At 35.0% G+C, this 24,810-nt stretch overlaps 1 pseudogene; it reads right to left on the bottom strand.

Annotated features, from left to right (window-relative positions):
* Positions 1–3,997: 3,997 nt before the first annotated feature.
* The window catches only part of LOC118616925, a 75,390-nt pseudogene continuing 54,577 nt past the window's right edge, over positions 3,998–24,810 (bottom strand).

The raw sequence follows: 24,810 nt of genomic DNA, 5'->3' as shown, positions 1-24,810 counted from the left end.
AACTTTATGGACTTTTACTCTTAGTTCCTTCCTTCCACTTGCTTTTTTTTTCTAGGTTCTAAAATAGGATTTAGATGATTGATTTGAGACTTATCCTCTTTTAAATGTATTTATTTAGTGCTCTAAAATTTTCTCTCAGCCCTGCTTTTGCTGTCTCCCAAATTTTGATTTGTCTTCAATATTAATTCAGTTCAATGAATTTTTTCCAATTTATGTTGATAATTGCTCTTTGAATGATGAAGTTTTAGAAATTTGTTATCTAGTTTCTAAGAGTTGAGAAATTTTCCTATTTTGTTTCTGTTATCGATTTCTATTTTGACCACATTGTGGTTGAGGAACACATTCTGTATGATCTCAGTTCTCTTAAGCTTTTTGAGGTTTGCTTTATATCCCTGGATTTAGTCTTTTTTGATATATGCTCTGTGGGCACTTGAATAGAATGTGTTCTGTTTGTTGGGTGAGCTGTTCTTTAAGAATCGATTAGATACTGTTGCTTGATGGTGCTTTTAAGGTATTGTGTACCCTTGCCAATTTTATGTTTAGTTGTTCAAGTAAATTGTTGGGAAAGGGTGTTGAAGTCTTTAATAACAATTGTGTATTTGTCTATTTTTTCTTTCAGGTCTATACATTTGCATAAGTTTTGCATCTCTCCTGTTTGGTGCTTCACATTTTGGGGGTTCTCTTGTTTGGGGCCCACACATTTAGGATTGCCGTGTCTTCTTGGTGGCTTGACCATTTCATCATTACATAATGTCCCTCTTCATCTCTAGATGTTTTCTTTGTTCTGAAGTCTACATTATTAGACATTAATATAGTTATTCCTGCTATCTTTGATTAATGTTGACATGATATATCTATTCCCATCCTGTACCTTTGACTTGCCTGTATTATTATATTTGAAGTGAGTTTCTTATAGAGAACATGTAGCTAATTCATGTTTATTAATTTACTGTATTATTTTTTATCTTTTATTTGCTATATTTAGTTTGCATTTAATATAACTATTGCTATATCAGGCCTGTAGTCTGCCATGATCTTTTTCTTCTCTTTCTTTTTTTGTTTTGTTTGTTCACCATGTTTTTATTTTCTTTTCCCTATCCTCCTGTGGGTTATCTGAACAATATTTTTAGTATTCCACTTTTATTTATCTTTAGTCTTTCTGAATGTATCTGTTTTAATAGTGTTTTACTGGCTGGTGTAAGTTTTACTATATAAAGCTTATTATAAAACTTATTAAAGTCTGCTATTGTTATTTTACCAAATAGAGCAAAGTGTGAAAACCTTATCTACCTTTTCATCTTTGTATTCTCCCTATTTATAATTGTCTACATCTAGAATCACATCAAACAGTGTTATAATTTTGCTTCAACTGTCACTGTTAAGAACAATCAAGATGAGATTGCTTACATTTTTGCTTTATATGTATTTTCTTTCCTTCTTTGTTCTACAATTCCTTCTTTTATAGTTCTCCCTATAGCAATTTATAAGGGTAGGTATACTGGTAACACATTCTATTAGTGTTCCTTTAATTGAAAGTGTCTTAATGTTTGTTCTATTCCTGAAGGATATTTTCACTGGATGTAGGATACTGGGTTGACAATTCTTTTTTTTTTTTTTCCAGTAGTTACAACACTATATATCACATTTGTCTGGTCTCAATTGTTTTCAGTGAGAAATTTGCTACAATTTGGATATTTTCCCCTGTAGGTGACAGTTTTAGTCTAGTAGTGACCTCCTTACTGGGGTGAATGCCCACATGAACAGTTGTGCCATTAGCTTTCTCCCTTTGCACTCATTCAGTGTGGATGACATATTTCTTCCTGTAAACCTGGGCTACTATTCCAATTTGCTGCCCTTTGTAATGTCCTCAAGCAACCTGAACTTCATCATCCTTTTGGATGGGCACGGATCGAACTCTGTTCTTCTGTCTCAGCTCTTTGGAAAGAGGACACATAATCTTGCTGTGAATGTGGGAAGGTGCATTGAAATGTCTTTTACAGTTCTTGCTCCGGTCAGAAATCACAAAGGGATTGAACTTCATTTTGACTGCTGGCACCTGTACAATGACCACAGAAGGGAAGAACCGTTCCTGCTTGTTTAGTCTCATTTGTTAACAATTTGTCTTTTCGTCCTTGTTATTTAAATGAACAGATTTGTGGTTTAATTTTCTTTCCTTTTTCTTTTTTCTTTTAGGAAAGAATAATATGGACTAAAACTGATTGAGGGTAAAATTCTTGCTCATAACCTTTATTAGTTGTGTGAACTTGAGGAGAACATTAGTCTTTCTAAGCCTGTTTTTTTCATGTGCAAAATGGAAATAATATTAACAACATCATGACCTTGTACCTTGTGTAGTATAAAAAAACTTTCTGAAAATATTGAGTCAGTGCCCAGAACAAACTAGAGGATATAAAAATGTTAGGTGTTTTTTTTTCCCTTTCTCTTTTTTAGTAATTAAATACATGTATGGAAATGAAATAGTAATTTTCTTATTTGTAAAAGTTTTAGGTTAATAGATCTACCTGTTTTCCCCCTATCACTTTGTTACTTTAAAAGATTTGCACTAGAGGATTCTCTACACATCTGTTTTGTTTTCTAGTATTGGTTTCTGCAATTCATTCTCAGGTTCTGCCGCTTCTTATAACAGCTTAATATCCAATTTATCTAAAATTTCTTCCTAGGTACTCTTTAACTTAGAAAAGAAGATATGATTTAGATTGATTAAATCCTACAATTCTAATATATTTATACCTTCCAAACAAAGACAGTAATATGTTATATAGTAGAAAGAACAAAGAATTTAATGGATTAAAAATTCTATATATATTATGCTCACTATGTCACATAAACACAATACTGGAACTTGATTGACCAAAAGTCATCAGGGGTTTCTATCTTTTCTAAACTTTCTACTTCAGTAGACATGAGAAAGGAGGGAAGATTGTTTACAAAAATTAATGTTTTGTAACACTTGATATTGGTACATAAGTATTTTAGTAAAACATTGACAATAATCATTCTTTCCACACACAGGGTATATGTTCACCTGTGCATAAGCATGATAATTGGATGAATTAATTTCACAAATAACAGATGTTTTGTCATTAATGACAATTAATCACTAGGATTCTAGTCCCTCAGGACTGTTTTGTAAGATTTAAAGGTTTTTGGATGGCAGGAAAAGCACACTGCTGTTTAGATAGATGAAAGGCAGAATCCTTTGTTACTTGTGGCTTGGAACAAGAGAATGCTGTTAGGCGGGTCCACACAGGAGCTGTGCCCTGGACAGGGTAACAGCAGTGTTGGTAAGGGGACAGCTCATGTATGGCCAGTAGGGTGGGTTAGCTAGTTTCCTAGGCTTCCATTATGTGGGCTTATTTGAATAATTTTATGGGCTCTTGGGCATAGGGCTGTCTCTAGTCGTTTGATATGAGGCCTTGGTGTGATTAAGGTGCTTAAGTGCCCCACAGCCTAGAGCTTGAGGGCCTGATAACGAAGAGGGTGGGTATACTTCATCAGCTGATTAAGAAGGGGCACTGACCCGCCTCTCACCTCAAAACTGGGTCAAGACAGCATTTTGAAAACTATATTACAAGGTCTCATCTAGATCAGTAGCAGGAAATGATGTCCAGTGATTAGATGTTGTTTCTTATAGAAAATATCACTGTGTACATGATAATATTCAGTAGGGATGACTATTATGAAGTATCTATCTATCATCTATCTATCTATTCACTGGTACTCACAGTCGTTTGGCTTTTATATGATAATACATTTTTTTTTTATATACCAGGGATAGAATTAGTTTAATTCCTCCTTCTGTCCCCAAGTTCACCATATGATAGTCACAGCTTTAGTAGAAAACACAATATAAGGAAAGCTTGTGATGAGGTCAAGTCTACTTTGAAGGATATTCGAAATAAAACTAACAGTAAATATATATATATATTCATTTATTATTTTTTTTGAGAAGGATCTTTTATTTAGTCATTTTTGTTTACAACTGGAACTCTGGGAATTAACGTCCTGGCCGGTGAGCTTCTTACAGACACCAGAAAAAGTTTCAACCTTGTGCTCCTCCTGTTCCGCTGCGCTTCGTCCAGCTGCACCGCGATGAGCCGGCTGCCGCCCAGCTTCAGGGGATCCTCTTGCCACAACTTCACCCGGGAAAACCAAGTGCCCCAGGATGGCATCGTGCGGTGGTCGTCGTGCGGCTCCTCGGACGCTTCTGCTTGTCCTTCCTAAGGCTTTTCGCGTTGGCCTGGGCAGAATTCTCCTCTGAGCGATGAACACGCCGTGCTTCCCACTGAACTTTTTCTCCCACTCGCGAACCAGCTGGACTTGGATTTTCTGGAAGGGCTTCAGCTGAGGAACTGGGACGAAGATTGCAACCGCCTTTCGACCCCCACCAACTTCCATTTCCCCGGCCGCTGTGATGATCAGCTCCCGCAGCCGGGTTCGTCGCCAGCTCGCGGAGCCTGGGAGATGCCGGGCTCGAACCCGTCTGGCTGCGCGCGGGCTTCAGGATCTTGGTGCTCGAGCTGAACGCGGCCTTCCCCTCGGTGAGCGCCGGCCGGAGAAGAGACCGAGGTCTCACGGGAGCTCGTAAATCTCTGAAAATATTTTTGTACGTGAACCTTTCCAATTGATTTAATTCTTCTTGACTCTCTGAATAATGGTGTTTCTTCACTAAAGAGCCTATACTTGTGAAAACCTCATGAACTGCTGAGTTTGAATATCAAACTACTTGTTTTTAAATATTATATTGATAATTAGAAAATAAATTTGAGTAAAACTTCTCCATGTGCCAGTCTCTTACCTGTGCAATTAAAATGGCTATATTTTAGAAAAGATGATCTGATGCTTTCAGTTGTTTTCATGCACAAATTAGTCGAGCGTACAGTAACTCCAAGGCTATGATATCCAGCTGATTAAAGAGCCAGAGTGCCCATGTCATTGGTGGTTGCAGGTGTGGCTTTTGAGTATGTCGGTATGATGGCTGGATTGACCTTGCAGTTCACATGTGATACTTTAAAAAAAGGTATCTCTATTATTGAAAGTATTACAGATGTCTCCCCCTTCTATCCCCCATTGACCCCCTTCTCCCCACTCCCACCGAGTCTCTGCCTTCACCACACTATTGTCTGTGTTCATTAATTATGCATATATGCATATAAGTTCTTTGGTTTATCTCTTCCCACCCCTGTTCCCCCCTTCCCTCTGAGGTTTGTCAGTCTGTTCCCTGTTTCCATGTCTCTGGATCTATTTTGTTTGTCAGTTTATGTTGTTCATTAGATTCCACATATATGTGAGGTCATGTGATACTTGTCTTTCTCTGACTGGATTATTTCACTTAGCATAATCCTCTCCAGATCCCTTCATGCTGTCTCAAAGGGTAAGAGATCCTTCTTTCTTACCACTGCATAGTACTCCACTGTGTTAATGTACCACAGCTTTTTTATCCACTCACCTACAAATCTTAGGTATTGTAAATAGTGCTGCTATGAACATGGGGGTACATATATTCTTTCTGAGTGGTGTTTCAGGCTTCTTAGGGTATATTCCTAAAAGTGGGATCACTGGGTCAAATGACAGTTTCATTTTTAACTTTTTGAGGAAACTCCATACTGTTTTCCATGGAGGCTGCACCAGTCTGCATTCCCAGCAGCAGTGTACTAGGGTCCCCTTTTCTCCACACCCTCATCAGCACTTGTTGTTTATTGATTTGTTGATGCTAGTCATTCTGCTAGGTGACATTTCATTGTCATTTTAATTTGCATCTCTCTGATGATTAGTGACACTGAGTATTTTCTCATATGTCCCTTGGCCATTTGTATGTCCTCTTTGGAGAAGTGTCTATTCAGGTCCTCTGTACAATTTTTATTGTATTGTAAGAGCATACAATGGACTAAAGACCATCTCTTCAATAAATGGTGTTGGAAAAATTGGACAGAAACATGCAAATAAATGAATCTAGATCATCAACTTACATCATACACAAGAATAAACTCAAAATAGATAAAAGACTTAAATGTAACTTGTGAAACCATAAAAATGCTAGAAGAAAATGTAGGCAGCAAAACCTCAGACATCACCTAGGGCAAGAGAAACAAAGGAAAAAATAAACAAGTGGAACCACATCAAACTAAAAAGCTTCTGCATAACAACAACAACAACACCACAAAACTAGCATCAAAATGAAAAGGGAACCTATTGTATGGGAGAACATATGTGCCAATGACACATCAGATAAGAGGTTAATTTCCAAAATGTATAAAGTATTCATGTAACTCACATGCAGTACTTTTAAATTGTTAAGACCATAGAGCTTTGCATTGGCTACTCATTGTTCAGTGATCTCATACACAGTTGTAAAGGCCAAAACTACTGATGTAGGCCAAAATTATTGGTACCTTCCATAATAAAGATTATTTTGAATAGTTGTGAAGTATATGGCATATAAATGGTAAAGGAAAGGGGCTGACCAAAAAATGTGCTAAGGAAATGTGGAGGAAAAAAGCTAGTACTGCTTTCTTTCTGCTGACCTTTATTCTCTCATTACTCTTTATCTTCCTGTGACCTATTTCCTATAAATGATGATGATAATAATAACAGTGGTAAGTACATTAACATGAACATAATCATATATAAATGCATATTAATTATCAGGTGGATTAAATGAGAATATTATACAGAGATATGTTCTATAGACTTCAGGAGAGGAAAAATGGATTTCTCTGAAGTACTAGAGAAGTCTGATATTATACTAAAATAAGTCTATAGTATAGTATAGCAAATGTTCTTTATTCCTTTGTCCAGGGAATTAGATTTTTCTGATGGAATGGCATTGCTAGAAAAAGCTACACTGGGGATCACTTCTGCTAGAGGAATAAGATGAGTTTGTAGAAAATTTTGAAACTCATTAAAGGATTTGTCTGCAGTGTGCAATGTCAGCTATTATAATACTTTATAGTTGAAATGCACATAATATATATTACTGCTATAAAATGCCTTGTGGTGAATATGGAGTAAAAATAGCCTAGATAAAGTGTAGATGTTACTAAACAAGAGATGTCGATTTAAATAACATCATTTCTATTGCAAGTATAGTAATGATGTATATAAACCAATCATTAGTCGTTTAAATGTAATAAATACTTATAAGCACCTATATTTTTTATTTTTGAGTTTTAAAATTATATTAATTATCAGCCAATACAGATAACTGATACTAATTTCTTTCCTTTCATATAGGTCATGAATATTACCATGTAATTAAGTGACCTTCTCTGTAAGATTGAAATGTTAATGAATAGGACTCTTTCTCATTAGTTATAAATGTTCCTGGTTGCCTTAGTATGCATAATTTCTCAGTATATTTATATAATGATTCAGTTAGAATGCTGTTTAAATTAGATACTTTTTTGTCACTTTGCTATGTAGTTAAAGATCTTGAAGAGGGAACAATCCCTTCAAATTTTCATCAGCTCTTCTAATACTAAATTTAGGAATAAATTTCTCCTGGTGTTTGCCCCCAAAGTACTATACGGTGAGAAAAACAATTGGCTTCACATCAAAGACATAAGAACATTATATTCCCTCCTTTAACTCCTAATGAAATTAGTCAAGTTTAATAATATTAGACCCTCTTCCCATTCTTAAGGAAGTGGTTTAGATGAATAAGCCAGGTTTGATCTCTGCAGTTGTAGTTTCCTGACAAACGCCGTGGCTTCTTTATGAAAATCTAACTAAAAATAAATATGCATCTGCCTATTTTCCTTTGTCTTCTGGTATCATGTTGAGTGTGGGTGTGCATGATTGATTAGATTTGGGATAAAATATATTAAATTCTTACTAGACTTCAAATTCTCAAGACAAGGTGGTCATTGCATTTCCTTATCTGCCACCTAACATGTATTTCTCCCTTTGAAGAAGTGCTTATTAATCATTTGTTAATTGTTTTTTTTAATAAAGATGGATCACACTGAACTTGAGTGGTCAGTGCCACAAACTACAAATAACTGGCACTAAGATCCCCCAACCAAACTTCGTGCAATATGTCTGTGTTTTCAAGAGCCAGGAAATGAAGCATCCTAAAGCAGAAATCAAATGGCTCCATTCTATTGAGACATTGATTTTGAGGTTTCCTTAGCAGTTCCATAAAGACTCAGCATGCTTTTAGCTGAAGAGGCAATATTGTTCAGAAACAGAACATGACTGAGGATCTTCTCTCAACATGAAATCAGAAAGGCTACTAAGACCAAAGTCACAATAGGGCTTCATATTTTAATTTTTTAAAATATGTTTTTATTAAATTTTTTTGAGAGAGAAAGGAAGGGAGAGATAGAAAGAAACATCATGCGAGAGAGAAACATCAGCTGCCTCCTGCGCATCCCCCACTGGGGACCGAGCCCGATACCCAGGCATGTGCCCTGACCAGGAATCAAACCAGGACCTCTCAGTCCATGGGATGATGCTCGATCCACTGAGCCACACCAGGGCTGGGCAGGGCTTTATGTTTTAGACAAAATAACTATTGCAATCTGCATGTTACATTTACTCTGAAAAAAAAAAAAAAATTACCAAGCAGGTTAAATGATTTGCCATCATTTTACAAGTAGAAAGATTTCCTTATATATAGGTGTAAAGATAAGGCCAAAAACTTGACATGTGCATATATATATATATATATATATATATATATATATATATATGATAATGGAGTGATAAAGCTCTAACTAGGTTATACAGACATGTATGTGCTAATACATACATTATTTAAACTGCATCTGTCTACACAGTCCCCACTAATACAGAGAAAGAGAGGAGACACCACTGGGCAGCCTTCTCCCTGTGTGGACATCCAAACTTGTTGCATAGCAATATTCAACTGTACCTGATACCACAGGGACATATATTGATGAAGAGCTCAAAAGATGTGAAATTTTACAAAAGTAAATTTAAATCCAGTTTGTTAGTTGGTACTAATAAGCAGATAAATGGGGATTCAATGTCTGAAATATAATACAATATAAAAAGTATATAAGACATCTCCAAAATAAACTCTAGATAAGTTTATTGATCTTTTGCTCTTTTAGTTGTGGTTATTATCAAGAACCTACAAGGCTAAATTAGAGCTGCATTGGTCTCCTGAGAATTGCCTTCTTGAGTCACTCTGGAATGTGTTCCAGTTTTCAGAAGTATAAAGATTGCTATAATCATCATTTTGAGGGTGGTATAAAGCCTATGTAATATAATGATTAAGATTAATGATCTGAAAAGGTAGGAATTAAAATAATTTTCTTGTATACCATGCATGAATAACATATTGATTTGTTTTTAATGTTACACAGCATTTAAAATTCTATACCATCTTTTATGATGTCAAAAGATAAAATACAATTTTGAGCCTAAACACAACCCTTACAATTTCAAACTTAGCTTAATTGTCTGAGAGCCACGAAAGTCATGCACTACAATCATGTATTTCCAAAACTCTCCAGGAACTTTTTGCTGTCTCAATTTGGAATTACCTTTGTAATTGAAAAGCAAATACAGAGACAAACAAACAAAACCAGTTGTGTCTTTTTGTAATGTGAAGCCAGATGTTTCCACGGTTTAAACTATTTGAAGGAAACACACTTGCCTATACCGTCATCCAGGGTTCATGGGACTTGTTCATTGCAGATTTTAGTAGTTCCCTGCTTGCTGAAATTTCACCTCGGTCTTGGCTTTTGATGGGTGACCTAAATCCTTGCTTTGGGCACTAGGAGAAGGGACAGTTTTGCTTCCATAAAATTGAAAATTTAAATCCATACTGTATTTGGCTCAAACTGATTTCTTAGCTGCTATCACTACAAGTTTCTTGTTTACAGGATACACAGTGAAATGGAAAGGGATGTGGTTACTGTAGAGAATAGTACTGCTGCTGGAAAATGTGGCACGCAGACACGGGTCTAAATATTGACACCACCGCAAAGTGTAACCTTTATGCTCCAGGTTTAGCAAGATTACAAATGTGAGGACCAACATACAAAAGCATGCCATGCAATTTTTTTGATAGCTATTTTTAAAATGTTATATACATACATTTGCTACTTAATATTGTCCAATTAGTTTTCCCAATCATTGATATCACCTTTGTGCTTTCTAAACAAGCACCTCTCTCTAATAGTCTTTGCCGTGCACTGCAGAAGTACTCTGTAGCTTGTAGAAAGAGCAGGGGTTGTGGACTCTAATAAACTTGCATTCAGGTATGAGCTCAGCACTTGCTAGGTATTTGAGATCGCGCAATCTACAAGGTCCCTAAGCCTTGGTTTTCTTATTTATGAAATGGAAATGTTGTACTACCTTACTCAGAGGGTGGTGGTGAGGGCTAAAGTAGATGAACATTGTAAATCTTCAGTAGTGTGCCACCACACAGCATTAAGAAAACATAATAGGATCCCACTGCAATTTCCATTTTACTCTGGCCCTTGCCAATATTTTTGCCCAAATGAAAGGCCAAAGACTCACATCAGGATTGCTTTCATTTGTATTTATTTAACTGTGATGAGTGTTGCTTTCTCTTTTTTTATGTTTACTGGCTGTTTATATTTTTTTCTTAATTGCCTATTCATGATTTCTGCTATTTTTCTCTTCTTATAGGGCAGGGGTAAGAGCAAGCTTGTCACTGGGTGAATAGTGGATAATGGGGCCGTGGGAAGCACCTTCTTTTGGCAAAGCATCCCTCCCGGTTGACTCATACCCAGGAGACACAGCATACGGCCGCAATTTGACATATAAAATATAAGTTCTGTTTTTATGCACTTAACAGTAAATTATTTGAAAAGAAAATTAGGAAAAACAATCCCATTCATTTATAACACCACCAAAAAGAATAAAATACTTCAGAGTCAACTTAACTAAGAGAAAGGCTTGTGTGCTTAAAATGCAAAACACTGCTGAAAGAAATGCAAGAATACGCAAACTGAAAGATATTTTCTGCTCGTGGATTGGAGGATTGAAGATTGTTATAATGTCTATACTACCCAAAGTGATCTACAGATTCAATGCAATCCATAAAAAAATCTCAATAGATTTTTTTTTTAATAGAAACAGAAAAAGCAGTACTAAAATTCATACTAAACCACAAAAGACTCAAAATAGGCAAAGTGATCTTGAGGAAGGTGAACAAAGCTGGAGGCATCCCACTTTCTGATTTCACAATGAACTACAAAGTCACAATAATTAAAATAGTATGTACTAGCAATAAAATAGACATACAGACCAACGGAACAGAGTAGAGCACAGAAATAAATCCATACAAATATGGTCAACTGATTTTTTTAGCAGGGTGACAACACACGAAGGGGATAGTATAGTCTCTTCAACAAGGGGGCTGGGAAAGTGGTTATCTGCATGCAGAAATATGAAACTGGACCCTGATCTTATACCACACAAAAAGTAACTCAAAATGGAATTAAGAACATAAACATTAATATGAAACTGAAAATCGCCGAGAACAAACGTAGGGGAAGAGCTTCATGACTTAACTTAGCAATGGTTTCATTGATATGATATCAAAAGAGAGGCAGCACCCCCAACGGAAAGAGGTAAGTGGGAACACAGCCAGCTGAAAAGGTTCTGCAGAGCAAAGGAAACAATCGACAGAGACAAAGACAACCTCTAGTACAGAAAAATTATTTGCAAAATGTATTAAAGATAAACATGTTTTATATAAAATAAATTTCAGAGTTTTCCCTTCTCAGCAATTTTTGCGAAGAATTTGAAAAGCACTGGTATAAGTTCTTTAAATGTTTTTTTTAAATTCACCAATGAACCCTCTGGTCCTGGGCTTTATTTTGAACTACTAGTGGGAATATAAATTGTTGCAGACACGATGAAAACCAGTATGGAGGCTCCTCAAAAAGTTAAAAATAGAACTACCATATGATCCAGCAGTTCCACTTCTGAGTACACATCCAAAGGAAATGAAAAGTGATGCCTGCATTTCCATGTTCATTGTAGCATCATTCAAAATAGCCAAGATATAGATACAACTTTTAAGTGTTCATCAATGGATGAATGAAAAAATATATATTTTCATATATATATATAATGGAATATTATTTATTCATAAGAAAGAAGACATTTCTGCCGTTTTTGAAAACGTGGGTGGTACCTGAGGACGTTATGTTAAGTGAAATAAATCAGACAGAAAAGAAACAAATACTGTATGATATTATTTATGTGTGGAATCTTTAAAAAAATCCTAATTTGTAGAAACAGAGTGTACAATAGTGGTGACTAGGGCCTGGGGGTTAGGATAAATGGGGAAATGTTGATCAAAGAGTACAAATCTCCAGTTATATTATAAATAAGCTCTGGGGATCTAATTTATAGCATAATGATTATAATTTAAAAAATTATATACTTTAAAGTTGATAAGAGAGGAGATCTTGAATGTTCTTATCACAGAAAAGAAATAGTAATTATGTGATGTGATAGAGGTGTTAGCTAATACTATAGTGGTAATCATATTGCAATATATATATCTATCAAATTAACACATTGTATACCTTAAACTTTCACAACATTATATATCAATTATATCTCAATAAAGTTGGTAAAAAAAGGCATGAAAAAATAATAAATAGTTAATGAGTAGTAATTATAAATAAATCATTTTCAGCATGATTATTTTTAAAGGTATTTTTTTAAAAATATTTTTTCTTTATTGATTTTTAGAGAGCAAAAAAAGGGAGAGAGAGAGATAGAAACACTGATGAGAGAGAACATTGATTGGCCGCCTCCTGCATGCCCCCTACTGGGGATTGGGCCCACAACCCAGGCATGTGCCCTGACTGGGAATCAAACTGGCGACCTCTCAGTGCATGGGTCAACACTCAACCACTGAGCCGGCTAGGTTAATGACATTATTTTTTTAATGTCATTTTTTTTGGGTGATTATATTCATATCTTGAAACTCATTCATTTAAATAGTTTAATGAAAAAATATTTTCTCTCATTAACTTAGGATGAAATAAAGCAATAGAACTGCCAATTAAACTAATTTTTAAAAAAGATAAAGAATTGATTTTCAAAATATGTAAAGAATTTCTATAGCTCAATATTAAAAACTAATAATATGATTAAAAACAGCCTAAAGCCCAGCCGGTGTGGCTCAGTGGTTGAGCACTGACCCATGTATCAAGCGGTTGCCAGTTTGATTCTCGGTCAGGGCACAGGCCTAGGTTGCAGGCATAATCCCCATTGGTGGGGGGTGGGGGGAGTGTAGGAGGCAGCCAATAGATGTGTTGCTCTCATCAATGTTTCTATGTCTCTCTTCCTTCCTCTCTTTCTAAAAATCAATGAAAACATATTTTAAAAAATGGCCTAAAATTTGAGTAGGCATTTTTTCCAAAAAGGTCATACAGAGAAGACAGCCAACAGGCAAATAAAAAAAAAATTAACATCTCTAGTCATCAGGAAAATGCAAACCAAAAGAACAGTGAGATGTCACTTCATACCTGTTAGGATGCCTGTTATTGAAAATAACAAAAGACACGTGTTGTCAATGATGTGAAGAAATTGGAACCTTTGTACACTATTGGTAGGAATGCAAAATGGTATAGAGACAATGGAAAACAGTATAGAGTATTCTCAAAAAATAAAAATGGAACTACCATATGATCCAGCAATCCCACTTCTAAGAATTTATCCAAAATAATTGAAACTGAGATCTCAAAGAGATATTAGCATCCCAAGGTTCAATGCAGCATTGTTCACAATAGCCAAGATGTGGGAACAACCTAAGTGTCCATTGGTGGATGAACGGATAAAGAAAAGCAGTATACACATGCAAATGGAATATCATTAAGCCTTAAAACAAAACCTTGCAATATGTGACAGCATGGATGAACCTGAAATATATTATGTAAGTAAAGTAAACCAGTCATTGAAGAACTTATGCTGCTTTCATCCACTTATGAATTATGTAAAGTAGTCAAATTCACAGAATCAGAAAATAAAATGGTGGTTGCCAGACTGGGAGGATGAGAAATTGGGGGTTGCTGATCAAGGGAAATAAAGTCTCAACTACTCAAGACAAGTAAATTCTAGATATATCCTGTACAGTATATCTTATAATTAACAATCGGTTACTGTGCACTTAAATTTTTTTAAGAGGGTAAATCTCATGTTAAGTGTTTTTTTAACAATAAAATTAAAGTTAAAAATAATTTAATAATCTGTATTTGGAGATAGGGACATTCAAGAGGTAATTAAGTTAAAATAAGGTCATTAATTAGGATGTGACCTAATCCACTATGACTAGTGTACTTATAAGAAGAGGAGATTAGGACATAGACAAGCAGAAGTAAGGCACAGGCAGAGAAAGAAGCTTGAGAAGGAACCTACTCTGTTGACACCTCGATCTTAGACTTCTAACCTTTAGAAGTATGAAAAAAATTTTTTCTGTTGTTTCAGCCATCCAGTCGGTGGTATTTTATTTCAAGAGCCCTAGCATACTTACACACTTACTTTATTTCTACTTACCCCACGTGGATGGTGCCCTACAACTGCTACATACTCAGTAAATTTAATTTTAATCAAGTTGGTAGTTGCTGAGAATTTGTCAACGTCCTTTTGTAAATCTCAAATACTTTTACTTTTTTATTATAATTTAAAAATATGTATTAAAATAACACGCAAAAGGCTCTAATCATCCTGATCTAATTGGGTTTCTTTTAAAATTTATTTTACAAAACCCCAACATTAATTTAATTAATCTTTTTTGTTGATTCTTCTCATTAATGATCCAGATGCTGGTGAAACCAGGCTTTTATGGAATTCATAGACAGAAAATGTCTCAGAAATGTTATTAATGGCTAAATGAGCAGTCTTCTCAAGAGTCCCTTAAATGATGAACACCTGTCTCATCATTAGCTTAAAAGGTTCTCATTATGAAGGGTATCAGCAAAATGATAATAGGTGGCATTCTTATTATAGCATTGAACTAGTGGGAATACTATAGTAATGAGTAATTGACATTTACCACATCCTAAGATACTCGGTCTTAATAGAACAGAGAAATAAAATACATGACAGTAACATTTATCCCTGATGTTGAAATTACTTTGTTGACTATGACTTTGGTAACTAATACTAAAAAATATTATATACAAGTTATTAAATTAATATTTTGAATTATAGCTACAAAAACAAAAGAAGAATGCAGAATATATCTAGAAACATTTATGCCAACTTACCAGAATAGTGTGCACAGGTGGCTATGCTATGGCTGTCTACTGAAACATGAAAGCATTTTTCATGTTGGTTGTACCCTATTTCAATTATGTGTCTTCTCCTTGTTAAACCAGACTGATATGTGGAACTGAAAATTTCTCTACTGTCACTTGTGTTGATAATTTGTTTACTATGGGTAATTTCTTTTAGGTATTTACATTAATAATTTAATTTATTTATCTATGTACATTCTTTCAACAAGTATTTGCCAAGTACAGAATGAATGAGAGAAAACAAAGCAACCTTGGCACTCTTGCATCTATTCCTCCATACAGAAATAATCTCTGCAGATGAAGGAAGGACATTTAAGACAATCATAATGCATGTGTGAAAATATGTGTTTGGCACCCTCCTATTTTCTGTTTAAGCATCTGTTCTGCATTTTTCCAATAGTGTGAGCCGCCACATGGCTGCACAGTACCACTTTCCCATCAGGACCTATTCTGGACATGTTATGCGGTAGACCGGCTCTGTCCAATATGGAAACCATTTGCCACATGTGGCCACTTAAATTTAAATTAGTCAACATTAAATAACATTAAAAATAAGTTTCGCCATTAACACGAACCATGCTGTATGTGTTCAATAGCCATATGTGGCAAGTGTCTTCCATATTGAACATAGCAGGTACAGGGATTTCCAATCCACAAAAATCTCTTTGTAAAGCACTAATCTAGAAATGTCCCTATTCTCTTCCATCTCTAATCAAAATTCAGCCCGCCTCTATCTTGGCCTCTTGATACCCTATTTCTCTGTTTTACATATTATCTAATGAAATATTTGTGCTTAGATATTAATTATTTAACCTCTCTGGAGATCTTTGGTACATCCCTGGTATACAGAAGTTAAATGCTAATTAAATACTAATTTTATTGTAGAAAATTACTTATAGGTAATACAAAACTGTCAGGTTAACACAAGTTAATTTTCAATATTATTAGAATACAAAAATGTACAAGAATCTGAGAAAGTCATGAATCATATTTACCAAAATGATAAAAATACAATCAGAATATATAATTTAATATAATAAATTAATCAGATAATAACAGATGAAAAAGCAGAATTTTTTAGAAACATCATGTTTCTGAATTTGTGAAAATGAAAAACAATAATGATATAAATCAAATGTTTAAAATGTTGATAATGGTAATTGACTCATGAAAAGTATAAAACACAGAACTTTTTATTAATATATTATGTACCCTGGATTTTTTTTACCTATTATGTATGAATTACTCTCACAAAAGTGGTACTGATGACCATATTTCTTATAAGTTTTTATACCTCCTTATTTGACTTGAGGTAGATATTTAAAAGAGTTCAATAAAATATTTTTTAATAGCATTTCTATTTCTGATGTTCTTAATTCCATTAACACAATTATTAGGCAGATTAATAAGCTCTGTGTTGACAGCTAGTGGTATATACACAACTGAATAAGGTTGATCTTTGCCTCCTGAGAACCTGTTGAAATTCAGGAAATGCCATGAATAGTCAATAATTATAAAGAGGTGAAGGGATTAGAAGTATACATCACCAGTTATGAACATAGTTACAGGGATTAAAGTACAGCATAGGAAATATAGTCACTAATGTTGCAATAATTATGTATAGTGCCAGGTGTGTACCAGACTTATGGGGATGATCACTTCAGAAAGTATGTAAATGTCTAATCACTGTTTGTTGTACACCTGAAACTAATACAATATTGTGTATCAACTACAATTTAAAAAGAAATTTTAAAAATATGTCTTGTAAAAAGTGCTACAAGAGTTATGAGTGAATGTTTTCAGAACTTTTTTTTTGAGCATATTATTTTTAGCCGAGGGAATTAAGGAAGTTTTGTGAAGGAGTGTGAATTTGGCTGAAAGATATATAAAATAGCATGGAACAGGGTCTATTTATTTTAAGGTGCTGCTGAAATACAGAGTATGTAATTGGGAGAAAGGAGAGTTAAAGTTGAAAAGGAAGTTTGGGACCAGATTACAGACATTTAGAATGCTTGGGTAGTAAATTTACACTTTATTCTGTGGGAAAATGAGAAACACTGAATTGGTTATTTTTTCTTTTTATTATTGACACTAAATACTGAATTGTAATATGACATTTTAGATGAGAAGCTATACAACACAATAAATGTGGAGAACATTTCCAATCATGCAAAAAGTTATTTCAAATATTTGACTAAAAATGGGAATGGTGACAGTTTGGCCACAACATAGGATAAATGTAATATCATGTCAGACAATTTTTTTTTTTTCAAGAATATAGTATAATCTAAACTTTGACCTATATTTTTTTTCTCTAGGTTATGTAACAGACAGTTTAGTATAGATACCAAGTTCGTGTGTTGTTAAAATATTTATGCTTGACTCCAACTCTTTTTCACCTTCAGGCTGAATAATATTGGACTGGCTATTGAGCCTCTCTGGAGCTCAATTATACCATCTATAAAATGTAGATAATTAAATAATTACTTCATTCCCTTGTTGTAAAGATTGAATGTGTTAATGCAGGAGTAACTATGATAGTTAACACATAGTAGGTTCCCAGTAAATAGTGAATCATGTTATTATAAGGGATAATTAATTTTGTCAAGAGGTTTAGAGTTGAATTCAGAAAGAAGTTATAATATAGGATTCATTTATTGCTATCCCATACTCTACTGAAAGGTAGGCAGGACTTTTGGGTGGAATTAACCTCCCTCAAACCCTAGGGGTAGGCCTAGATTGGTCCACACCACTCATTTTAATCTCATATATTTTGCTACAGTGATTGGGTCAATGGGTACCAGCCATTAGCTGTCCTTATATCAATGAGGACCACATTATTTTAATAATTAAATGAATAAGAGGTACTCTCGCTTGGCCAGTATGCTTCAGTGGATTGAGCATTGTCTATGGATTGAGAGATCCCCGGTTGCGGGCTGGATCCATGGTGGGGGACATGGAAGACGCAGCTGAAGGATGTTTCTCTCCCACATCGATGTTTCTATCTCTCTCCCTTTCACTCTCTCTAAAAAAATCAATAAAAACATACTAACAACAACAACAACAAAAAAAGCAGCACTCTTTTTTCCGTTGGTTAAAAACATGACAGCATACAGCTTCTGTCCACTATTTCAGGACCATCTGGGTAGAGCTGGCCAGGAATCACAGCAAAACTCAGAAAGAAAAGTTGAGAATTGCAAGTGATAAAAACAGGACCTGATCACATTGGTTGAGCCATGATAAAGCTGCAATGGAAGACTAATCAGTCATTTTAACCAGTGTACCCCTGCTCTATAACCCCTTCTTTGATATTCTGACTCTTGGCAGGTAGTCTGTACAGAGGTGCGATTCAAATTTTTCCAGCATGCTGTGATAGCTCTATCTTTCTTGCATCCTTTCTATCCCAGACACTGTAGTGGTTTTTGCTGTTTCTAACATCTGGCATCTCTCACTGTCCCTTCTTCCATGTATGGAACTGATATCCTATGTAAGACTTTTCTTTCAAATCCCTAGAGTGGTTCTGGTTTTCTATTGGATCCTGATTGATTTGGAACTCTCACAATGAAAAGATTCTATTTTCTTCAAACTGAACACTCTAAGTGGTTTTATTAAGAAGAAAACCAGAACTTGTATATGCTTTACTGTGGTTTCTGTGTTATTAGATGCCATTTGTCCAAGTACGAGTCTATGATAGTGTCTACATGTTTACCACTCCCTGTATGTGTTCCTGGAGGTGAACCGCAAAGGCAATGATTCTTAGGGAAAGTCATAGTTCCTGGTGGTGAGGAGTGTTAGGGCAACAGTGGAGCCAGAGAGCACAAGTGTAGGAGCTTGCTCGGTGTCCTTCCTTCCGGGGTGACAATCATGCAGTGCTCAGTACGACTCTCTCTAAACAGTCATTCAGAAAAACAGCTCTACTAGTTCATCTCTGAGTTTTGATTTTCAAATACTGCTTCTAGATAGAATAAAGTTTGTAAAGATGAGCCCATTTATATTTTGTGGTATTTTCATATAAAATATGATAATATTTTTATATCCAAAGCAATAAAAAATAGAAAGCATATTTTCATGTCCAAAGCAATAAAAAATAAAAAAAAGAAAGCAGTAGCCCCAACCATAAAGTATGCAATAAAAAAAGGAAGGCGTGAAGGAGATAAAAAGAGCTTTGATGCCTCTCATGTTTGATTCATTTGAATGAAACAATGCTTTATCCAACAGGGTAAGTAATCTCTGACTCTTCTCTTGGCAGAGATGAGATTTATGGTTTGAACCTGCTCTATGAATGTCACTGGTAGTATTTTGACTTGAGGCTGTGGTTATAGTAATTTGGCCTTTGTTGTAAGTAATTGCAGCTGTACTTTAATGCTGCTACGGAGATGACTTAGAAAAGTGAAGAAAGACTCTTGATAATTAACCCCTCAATACTCTGTGCCTCTGGTCCTTGATTCAGATTAAGCTAAATTTTATAGATAGTGACAAAAATTAGTTAGTTTTTAATCTTGTTGTTTGAAGGATCTCATTACCTCTGTATCAAAGGTAAGTGAGAAGCTAGAGTTATATAGCCTTGCTGATACTGAATTTAAGACAAGGGGGCATTTAATGTTCAGCGATAAGGAGAACATTAAAAGAAAAAGATCAAACTGGAGTGGTCTATCAGGCTGATAGATATTCTAGTCACCAGGTTTCAAATGAAAGCTTGTAGCCTGAGTATGTTTATCCTGGAAATACAGAAGAATGGAATGAAAATAGATGTCATTAGATCTTTTCTACCCTCTCATGTGGAAGAGATGTCAGTTAATCTGTGTAGCCTTAGAAGAAAGAGCTAGAATCAAAAGGCATAATTTTCAGGGCAATAATCTTCCAATTAAAATAGATACAAATTTCCTAATAAGTTGAAGTATTAAAATTCACAAATAAAATACTTTGTCTTGGGAGAGAACAGTATAATAAATGCTAAATGTACAATAAAATAGCATACTATGATAGAGGTGGGAAGAGTGGCGGAATTTAGATTAATGGGACAGGGTCACATTTATGCTGTGAACTGAATTATACAAAGACATCTCTTGATCAGTGGTCTTGAGTACGTACTTTCCAGTCAGAGGGAAGAGTGGACAAAGGCACTGTGGAGAGAGTCTGACATTTTGCCCTGTGCTAGAAATAGGTAGACGATCCATGGGGCTAGACTTCGGTCTAAGTCATGACAAGTAATAGTAAATTTAATCTAAGGTCAGTAGAAAGTCACTGAAGGATTTTAAACGGAGAAGCAAAATGACCTGAGTTATATTTTAAAGATTAATTTGTTGGCCACGTAGAGAATGAATGATTGTGTTCAAAGGCAGAGGCCAGGAGACCAGTAAAGCAGCTGCTTGAATGGTCTACATAAAGGAAGGTTACCGTTTCTTGAAGAGGGCCAGATGACATACTTTAGGCTTTGTGGCCATACACTCTCTGTCACAAGTACTCAGTTCTGCCACTGTACATGGACAAAACATAAAGGAATGTGTTGGGCTGTATTGTAAGGACTTGGCAAATCATTAGAAGGAGAGAGTCATGAAGAAAGGCACAGAGAAGTTGGCTTTAAAATTTCTAGACCACAGAAGCAGGTGGAAGATGGTATTATTAATTAAAGTAAGACTCAGGAGGAGGAAACAGTTTATAGAAAAACACACATGAAATCATATCTTTAAATATAGAATAAAAGATTAGTCAGTAGATAAGATTTTTGGATTTATTTCTTGGGGAAAAAAATCTATTGAACTAAATAAGCTGTCTCAGCATAAAAGAGGAGAGTAAGAGAAAAGAAGAGTGTTTCAGGGAAAGGATTATACTAATGAGCAGTCAGGACAAAAAGTAGGAGTGGAGAACACAGAGAAGAAAGAATAAGGAGGTGTATGAGAAATAGAAAGCAGTGTTATGAAACAAGAAGAGCGTGCAGTCAATAAAGTAGTCAAAGAGGATCTCAGAATCTACTAGGTCATTATGGACTTCTGTACATTTAGTAACGTATAGGTGTGGAGGTTATGTCTATGAAAAACAGTTGTAGAGTCGATGAGCTACTTTTGCAGGACTAACCACTGAGATTCTTTTGGAACTCAAGTGTGATTGAAGATTCAATTAAAAGATTTATAAAATTATCCGAGCCTGAGTATTCTGAAAAGGAATTAGACTGTAATAAGAGGGTGATACAAAATAAAAATTTGTCTTTACCACTTGTTAGCCGGATAGACAACTTAGGGTAAGTTGCCTAACCAATGTAAGTTCCTTTCTTCATCTGAAATTCAAATGATACCACTTCTTTCTGGGCAGGCATGAAAATGAAATACATCATATTTCTGAGTGCTGGCATAAGATGGTCAGTCAGCGTGAGGTCCTTTCTCTCTGCCTTTCAATGCTCTCAGCAAGCCCATTGCCTTCGTACATCCCTTAGACACAGAGCAAATTAGGTGGCCTGGAATCAAGTGTGCACAGGCCAAGACTTACTGGAATGAATCATTTAATTAAAGCTTCAGTTTCTACTAATGACAGCTCTTTTTCCAGCTCAGTCAGCTTTGCTTTTTTATCCTTTCTTCCCCAGAATAATCAAGTATCTAAATTGTAGTTGTTCATAACATGAGTTTGTAGTCAGATGTCTTGGATTTATATCTTACCTCCATTTATCACTAGATATGAGAATTTGGGAAAATTATTTAACCTTTCAGAATATCCCTAAATAATATCACTATTTATGATTACAGTTTAGTGATAATTAAATAAAATAACCCATGTATAGTGCTTAATTCTGGGCCTGACACATAATCAAGTTTCAATAAGTGTTAGTTACTATGTTAATATTGGTGTAGTACAATGTTAAGATTTTATATGATACCTTTCTTGCTCCTTATTCTGCTCTGTAGTCAACTAGAAATGGCACAGACTTTTTTTATTTTTCTAAAATTTATTTATTTTTTTTATTTATCCTCACCTGAGGACACGCCTGCATTTATCTTCAGAGAGAGTGGAGGGATAGAGGGAGAAAGAGACAGACAGAAACATCTACGTGAGAGAGACACATGAAGTGGTTGCCACCTACAGGACCCCAACCAGGGCCGGGGACAAACTGCAACCAAGTCACGTGCCCTTAGCGGGAACAGGACCTGGGTCTCCCTGGTCCACAGGCCGATGCTCTAACCGCTGAGCCAAACCGACCAGGGTGGCACAGACTTTTAGGGCAACTTGCTAAACTTATGTCCATCCCTAATGTCAACCCTTCCAACTTAGAATTTGCCGGTACACTTTATAGTCTTTGAAGCATAGTTCTATTGGTATCATCATGCTAGTAACTACCTTTAATTTCCTATAGGATATGTGCCAACTTTTAGAGTAGCATTTATTGTCCTCCTCTATAGTTCTCTCTCCAACTTTACTTTTCTTCTATTACCTTGTCTGCATCTGATGCTGGCATCTGCTGAAGCAGTAGGCCCTATGAGAATGGCCAGCCTGCACTGCTGTTAGATGAGGTTTCTTCACCTGAAATTCATCACTTCATGTCTGATATTACCTACACCAAACATCATCACCCCAATAAGACTCTCTTGGATGTGTATTGGAAGTACATTTTCCCTCCTCTGCATGAACACATTTAACACTTTTTTAAATTTGAAAGGGTGCTTTTTGTTTCATGTTTATTTATTCTTTGCACAAGTGCCCTTCACTCTAGACAATTGTCCTTTTACAACTTATCTTTCAATGTTCATTATATCCCTTCTAACACATGTCTACCATTGAAGCCCCCTGTAGTAAAACTATTCAGTGTTGTTTACGGACAGTAGACCATGTCACATGGCACTAAAAAGTAATTTAGAATGGAAAAAACTCAGCCAACTAATTGTTTGCTTCTATACAAAACAAACAAACAAACAAAAATGTCATTTTTGACAAGTCATTTCAATCTTATAAAGTCATTTTATTGGATTTTAGAAGACTAAACTTACCAGATATGTGGTTTTCCTATATGAATTTAAGCTAACCAGTACTTATGTCTGATAGTGTAACATTATCTAGTATAAATAGGCCACTCAAGTAAACTTTTTAAGTTAAGCCACTGAAATAAATAGTGACTCTGTCTTCTACCCTTACTAAGCAGTATCTTTACAACATATAACTTTACATATCTGTGAGTTTGCATATACATCAGCATTTTTCTTACTCATTTTAAGCTAATTTCTCATAATAATCAAATATCAAAAGAAAGGTGAGCATATTCTTGTGGAATTATCTTAGAAAGACAAATTCCATGTGTTTTTCTTTTCTTTTTTGAATTTAAGTCAGAGTTTGTATTGCTGAGGACAATAGTAACTTTAGGAACACGTCAGAAAGAAAATACAATCATTTCAAGGTAATTCACATCATAATGGCTCTGTTAAACACTATGTGAATAGCTCATTTAAATTGATTTGCACACTTGAAATCATATTTTTAAATGAAAAAGAAGTTTTTGATTGCTTTCTGCCTTTGAGAAGGAAGCTTTACATAGGAGCAAATGATTCTTTATGTTGATAAACATGTATTCATCTGAAAAAATAATGAGAAATTATTATTTCTTCTTATTATTATTGTTTATTGGCCACTAGAGTCAGTTTTATTAAAAAAATAGAAAAATATATGCAAGCATATTTTGTTTTCTAAAGATAATCCTGTAAGGCTTTGTGTTAAAAAGTGTTAAAAATAGTTTACTCTTATGTTTTGATGAAAAGAGAGAAACTTTCCATGATATACAGTTAATACCTGCTTTTAAAAAAAAAATCGAATCAAGCAAACAATTTTAATTAATTCAGACAGTTGCCTCTATGGTGTCTGTGCCCTTTAGGGACTTTTCCATTACGGATGCAAATGTGTTCCTAAAATAATGAGAATGTCATTATCCTGTTTTATTCATTTAGGTGATCAGAAAGAGAAATTAAAAAATCATTTGATGGTGAAATAATTCTTTTACTATACAGTACGGGTATTAACTTTGGTATTTCTGTGTCATTTTCTTGATCATTCTCAAACAATGCTCCCCTGTGCAACACAGAGCAGGTGATGAAGGCAGGGATGCCAAGGAAAGCTTAACTCAAAGTCTTTATCTTTCACATTGTCAAAAAATAGATTTGGTTTCCTTTTTATTGCATTTGATAAAGAATAAGTACCTGTCCATCAAAGCATGGAAGCTGCATAACATGTAAAAAAATAATATAAAATATTAGTAGTCTTTTAATAAAGCATTTGAGTTTAAAATTTTTAACCAAGCTTATCATTATAAAATTTGGATCACTCTATTGCCATTATTCTTAGAAAAAGACACCCACAATGTAGACGAGTGGGGTCTATACACTGACTACCCTCAGAAGGCTGTTACCCTAACAGGATTCTTGGAAGAAACATTTGGCACAAGACAGACCTTCATCATGAAAAGTCGCTCCAACATAATGCTTTGTATTTTGTTTATTCACTAAACTTTTCTTGTGTGCCTATCAGGTACCAGAAGAAGGAAAACAAATGTAGAATC

The sequence above is a fragment of the Molossus molossus genome, unplaced genomic scaffold (genome assembly GCF_014108415.1).
Source record: "Molossus molossus isolate mMolMol1 unplaced genomic scaffold, mMolMol1.p scaffold_m16_p_5, whole genome shotgun sequence".
Taxonomy (NCBI): Eukaryota; Metazoa; Chordata; class Mammalia; order Chiroptera; family Molossidae; genus Molossus; species Molossus molossus.
This window is presented reverse-complemented; position numbering and strand designations above follow the sequence as displayed.